Genomic DNA, 6004 nt, shown 5'->3' with positions numbered 1-6004 from the left:
CCTCCCATGCCCGGAAATGCCTGCCCTTCTTGGGGTGAACTGAGTCTCGTGCCGAATGATATGCCAGCATAGACTCAACTCACCTTTTATTAATTTGATTATGGGGATTTGGTTCAACCTGTGCATACTCTTTAGCTAAATACAAAATGCTTAGAACCCCGACTATAAATCAGTTTCCCAAAAATAAATAGTCTGTGTGCACAGATACCAGATCTGTGTCCTTGCTGAGGCTGTTCCGTGGATGGTTTGTAACTCTTCCCACGTAGTGCGTCATTATCCTCACCCCTTTTGACTTATTAGAAAATTAATAAATTTATATTTATTGCAAACATTTTGAAAAGAGCTAAACATTATGAAAGCTCAGGGGAAACACCATCCCTAGTTCAACAGCCCATAACCAACAACTGCGGACTTAGTTTTCCCCCCTCGGCCTTTTTCTCTCTGTGCTGTATTTTCACAAAAAGAAGATGGTATTCTCTACACTGTCTCGCACGAGGCTCCTTCTACTTATCATCAGACCTCGCAATTGCAGATGTATTTCAACAACTTCGTTAACCTTATTTTCTATGTCATAATCCTAGTGTATAAAATATGCCATAACTTCATGAGTCATTCTTTCACTGTTGGATGTTTAGATAGGATGATTAATAAATCTATTTCAGCGTTTCCCTCTGAAGACGAAAAGTACTTTTATTTATTCAATTTCAATGTATTTTTGCAATGGCAGATTATGTTGAGACATGCCTAGATTTTTCACTGGCTACATGTTCAAATCCGAACGCATCCGCTTCTTCCAGGAAAGAAAAAAAATCGTTATTTCTCCTACATCCCCTCCTACATCCTTGCAAGGTTCACGGCTCCTGCTTTCCAGGTTGGCCTGGCTCAGAACTGTCCAGGCAGCCTGCCTCTTGGCTCCTTGAGAAGGCCACTCGGTCCGCCCTCAGCGTAGAGTGACACTGCGTCAGGGCGCCCCTTGCTCCCACCTGCAGAGTAAACATCACAAGCCGGGCGTTTTTATCTCATGTTTTCTTTATGTAAGAGCCAGGCTATGACTCCACTAACTCTATTTGTCTAGGGCAGCGGTTCTCAACCTGTGGGTCGCGACCCCTTTGGCGGTCAAATGACCCTTTCACAGGGGTCGCCTAAGACCATCCTGCATATCAGATATTTACGATTCATAACAGTAGCAACATGACAGGTATGAAGTAGCAACGAAAATAAGTTCATGGTTGGGTCACAACATGAGGAACTGTATTTAAAGGGCCAGAAGGTTGAGAACCACTGGTCTATAGTGAGTTCTTGAAGAATTTCAGGGACATGAATACTGAATCAATAAGAAAATAATCGCTCTCTCCTCCTGTCGCCCAAGATGCCGAAGGGGAAGAAGGCCAAGGGGAAGAAGGTGGCTCTGGCCCCTGCCGTCGTGAAGAAGCAGGAGGCCAAGAAGGTGGTCAACCCCCTGTTCGAGAAGCGGCCCAAGAACTTTGGCATCGGACAGGACATCCAGCCCAAAAGGGACCTCACCCGCTTTGTCAAGTGGCCCCGCTACATCCGGCTGCAGCGGCAGAGGGCTATTCTCTACAAGCGGCTGAAAGTGCCGCCCGCCATCAACCAGTTCACCCAGGCCCTGGGCCGCCAGACAGCCACTCAGCTGCTGAAGCTGGCCCACAAGTACAGGCCCGAGACCAAGCAAGAGAAGAAGCAGAGGTTGCTGGCTCGGGCTGAGAAAAAAGCTGCCGGCAAAGGGGATGTTCCCACCAAGAGGCCTCCTGTCCTCCGAGCAGGGGTGAACACGGTCACCACCCTGGTGGAGAACAAGAAGGCCCAGCTGGTGGTGATAGTGCACGACGTGGACCCCATTGAGCTGGTGGTCTTCCTGCCCGCCCTGTGCCGGAAGATGGGGGTCCCCTACTGCATCATCAAGGGGAAGGCCAGGCTGGGGCGCCTCGTCCACAGGAAGACCTGCACCACCGTCGCCTTCACACAGGTTAACTCGGAAGACAAGGGAGCTCTGGCGAAGCTGGTGGAGGCCATCCGGACCAACCACAACGACAGATACAACGAGATCCGCCGCCACTGGGGAGGCAACGTCCTGGGTCCAAAGTCGGTGGCTCGCATTGCCAAGCTGGAGAAGGCCAAGGCGAAGGAGCTGGCCACTAAGCTGGGCTAAGTGCACTGTTGCGTTTTCTGTACATAAAAGTAATAAAAATTCTCCTCGACCAAAAAAAAAAAAAAAAAAAAAAGAAAAAAGAAAATAATCACATTTAGCTTTTATTGATTTTAAACACGAATACCACTCCATTCCTCCACGAAGGGCTTATTGAATGCAAGAATCACTAATTAATAATAAAAATAGCAACCAAATAACAAGGCCTACTGTGTGCCAGGCACACACTCTCTCAAGGGTTGCACACAGTTTTTCTTTAATGTGTTACTGCCCCAGATACAAAGATCAGCCTTCCATTATGTAAATGAGCATAAAGAAAGATATCATGACTTGCCCAGAACCCACAACCCACTGCGCAGGGGAGGGGGGCCGGGAGGAGAGGAGGGAGTTTTAACCCACGTTATTTGCATGGCTAAAGCCTGCCCCAGGGCCCACCCCCGATCCATGTTTGTTAGATTAAGTCATGGAACCCAGAAGGGGAGGCCCAGCCATATCATGGTTATCTGTTTATGTTCCCATTTAGGAATTGAGGAATGTTTATCGACAGTGAAGTTTGGGAAGGCAAGAGGTTCAAGAAAAATATATTTTCTATTTAAAAAATCTTTCCCAATAGTGTGTCATCATGGTTTTATCCTCTGGCGTTATCCTGAAGGGCCCGGCTTCCCGTGGGGATGTTTGCTGGGGTCATAGCAGATGCATGCTCACCAGCCTCTGGGGAGGGACTGAGGGGCAGCCCCGGAGTCAAGAATTATCAGCATTAATTTCAAGACATTTAACCTCAAATCCCATGGATGCTACTTACTAACTTGGTGGCACTGGGCAAGTTGCTTAGATTTAATTTTAGTTTCCTCTTAAAGTAATAGTACGTATACCTACCTAACAGATTTTTTTTAATACTTGAAAATCACAACTGCTGTGCCTAGAACATGTCACGTATTACTGTTTTTATTGTGATGACCCTGAAGACGTCCTGCTCACTCAGTTATCCCCAGCGGTACAAGCTGTCAGCCACCGAAAGACGCACACTAGGAAGTCATGGTAAAATCAAGTAGATGGGGGGAGAGAGTACAACCAGAGGGAATCGCTGGGGAGGGATATGGGGCTAAAAAGCAGCAATGGGGAACTCAAAGTAATCTGCTGTCTTTCCACCATGTCGTGAGCATCCAGAATGGTCTTAAATGGTTTGGGGTTAAGAGTTAATTTTCTGATAAAGATACGACACTATGTATATTGCAGACATATGTGTTCACACATCCCACATCATGAACTTCACCCCTCTCAGTCCAATATCTGACCATCCATGGGACCTCTCTCGCTTTTAAAAACACATTTCAGAAGACAACCGTCTGTAATTCGTCCAGCAAAAAAAGAATAGAGACTCTTGATGATAAATGACGCCAGCTTTACAAGCTATCAGGTGGTCTATTTCTTTAATGAAGTCCTCTTAGTACAAAAATACATAAAATTCAGAATACAATGTTATTCAAATCATTTTTTTTTTTTAAGAAATGGCTGAGCTAGCAGGAAAAAAGAGAGAGAATTCTCAAAGTCCAGAGATTAGGAGAAAGTTGAAACCAGAGAGGTTAGCAATCATTAGAGCTGGTATTTACCCTGGCGGTGTTTCCCGATCCCTGGTGGGCTAGTGCCTGGATTTCAATGGCCACACACGTGCACAAAGACAAGAGAACGAAGCCTGAGCCTCAGGACAAATAGGACCCTGAAGAGCTAATACTCTTAAGGGGTGAACTCTTATGGGGTGAACACACAAACACACACACACACACACGCTTAGGGGTAATCACCTGGCACCTTCTCAGTTGGGTGGGAAAAGTATCTCCCTGTGTATTTCTTAAACCACATGCTAAGACTCGTAAGAACTTGGGCCCAGTCAGTCTCTGCACAAAATCCTCACCAGCTGTGTGGTCTGTGAAGACCCGAAGCCTTTGAGTGGCTCTCAAACCAAGGGCCTGTGTCAGAAGAAGAGATCGTTGAATAAGGAACACAAGCCTGGAACTGTCCAACCCCTGGGTTGACATGCATCTCTTCTCTTCACTGTCTATTGGCCAAAAGTAGACATTGGCCCTAAAATATCGACAAGGGAAACTTGGAAGTATAGGGGGGAGAGTCCGAATGTTTGGCGAACCCCACTTCTGCCACATGAACTCAAATCCTTGTGCTGCTTACATTTGGACATTCTGACATTTTAAAGTTCAAATATGTAGGATAACCACAAAAAAAGAAGGCAGTCGGTATGTAACTTCAAAGTTAGTGGAGGGAAAGAAGTAGGATGAAGGGAAAATTTTAAAACCTCAATCAATACAAAGAAGGTAAGGAAAGAGAGAGAGAGAAAAGATACGGGGTTAAAGTGAAACCAGGAGAAATCACACACACAAAAAAATAAACATATAAGTAATTTGGATAACTGTAAACGGGCTAGAGTGTCTGGGTAAAAGACACAGACACTGGTAAATTCCAGCAGCATTCAAGAAACAGCAAATTCCAAACGCTTCCAGAGAACTGAGATCAGAGAACTCACCAGCTCGTGTACAGACTAGTATGCTTGACACTTGTATTTGTTTCCACTTGCTACATAACAAATTACCAGCACACCGATGGCCTAAGAAAATATCCACTTATTAGCTCCCAGTTCTGTGGCGGCTTAAAACAACACAGATGTATGATCTTATAGTCCCGGAGGGCAGAAGTCCAAAATGAGTCTTATGAGGCTAATATCAAGGTGTTTTCAGGTCTGTGTTCTTTCTAGAGGCTCCAGGGTAAAATCCAATTTCTTGCCTTTTCTGGTATGTAGAGGCCTCCTGCGTTCCTTGGCCTTTGGCCCCTTCTTTCGTCTTCAAAGCACATCAGTCCAAGCTCTGCTTCTGCTATCAAACACCTTTTCCATGACTTGACCCTCGCCCCTTTCTCTTAAAGGACCCATGTGATTACATTAGGCCCATCTCGATATTCCAAGAAACTGTCCATACGTCAAGATCCTGAATTTAAGCCATCTGCAAAGTCCCCGTGTCATGTAAGAAAACATAGAGGTTCTTAAGTCTCAGATGAAGACATCTTTGGAGAGCCATTCCTCCGTCCACCCCTCAACCACACATGGAATACTACTCGGCAGTAAACAAGGAACACACTGCTGACATGGGTGACCACTTGGAGGACTCCTGAGGACATGATGCTGAGTGACAGACGCCAGTCCCCAAGGGCCATATGTGTGTGACTGCATTGATATGGCTTACTCGGACAGATCATGGGTGGCACGGATTTGGGGGGAGGGGAGGGTGTGGCCACAGAGGGATAGCAGGAAGGAATTGGTTACAGGGATGGGAGTATTCGGTACTTTGAAGATGGTGGTTGAAGCAGGGGGTCCCCCGGGGGTGAGGACGACAGAGCCCAACGCGCTGGGGCGTCTGCATGCACGACTCCGGGGACCAGGTTCAGAGACACAGATCCAAGTTTATTGAGGAAGTACAGCCGTATATAAAGGGGTAAGCAGCCAATACAATAGGGACACGTTTGCTATGTTATCCAATGGGCGTGAGGGTCGGGGCTAAGAGTAGGTGGCTCCTGGAGATTTGTCAGGCGGGCTTTGCCACTTCCTGGTGTGCCAAGGAAGTCTGTTCGCTGGAGTGTGCTCACAGCGTTGCTTCGGCTGCAGCACTGAGATAGATCTCCTGAGCTCTTCCCACAGTGGTAGTTACATGAGTTGATACCTGTGTGAAATCTCGTAGAACTCTACACCCCAAAAACTTGCATTTACTTTTACTCTATGTATTAAAGACATACAGCGGGTAAGATGAGTCTCCATCTCTCGCTGGGCTCTAACCT

At 46.5% G+C, this 6004-nt stretch overlaps 1 pseudogene; it reads left to right on the top strand.

Moving 5' to 3' along the window:
- Window positions 1-1353: 1353 nt before the first annotated feature.
- On the top strand, window positions 1354-2212 carry LOC139019355 (large ribosomal subunit protein eL8 pseudogene; annotated as a pseudogene).
- Window positions 2213-6004: the final 3792 nt, after the last annotated feature.

This window comes from Myotis yumanensis, unplaced genomic scaffold (genome assembly GCF_028538775.1).
Source record: "Myotis yumanensis isolate MYYU_CA2020_CCGP unplaced genomic scaffold, mMyoYum1.0.hap1 SCAF_11, whole genome shotgun sequence".
In the NCBI taxonomy this organism is placed as follows: Eukaryota; Metazoa; Chordata; class Mammalia; order Chiroptera; family Vespertilionidae; genus Myotis; species Myotis yumanensis.
Note: the sequence above shows the minus strand (reverse complement) of the source record. Positions and strands in the feature narration are given on the sequence as shown.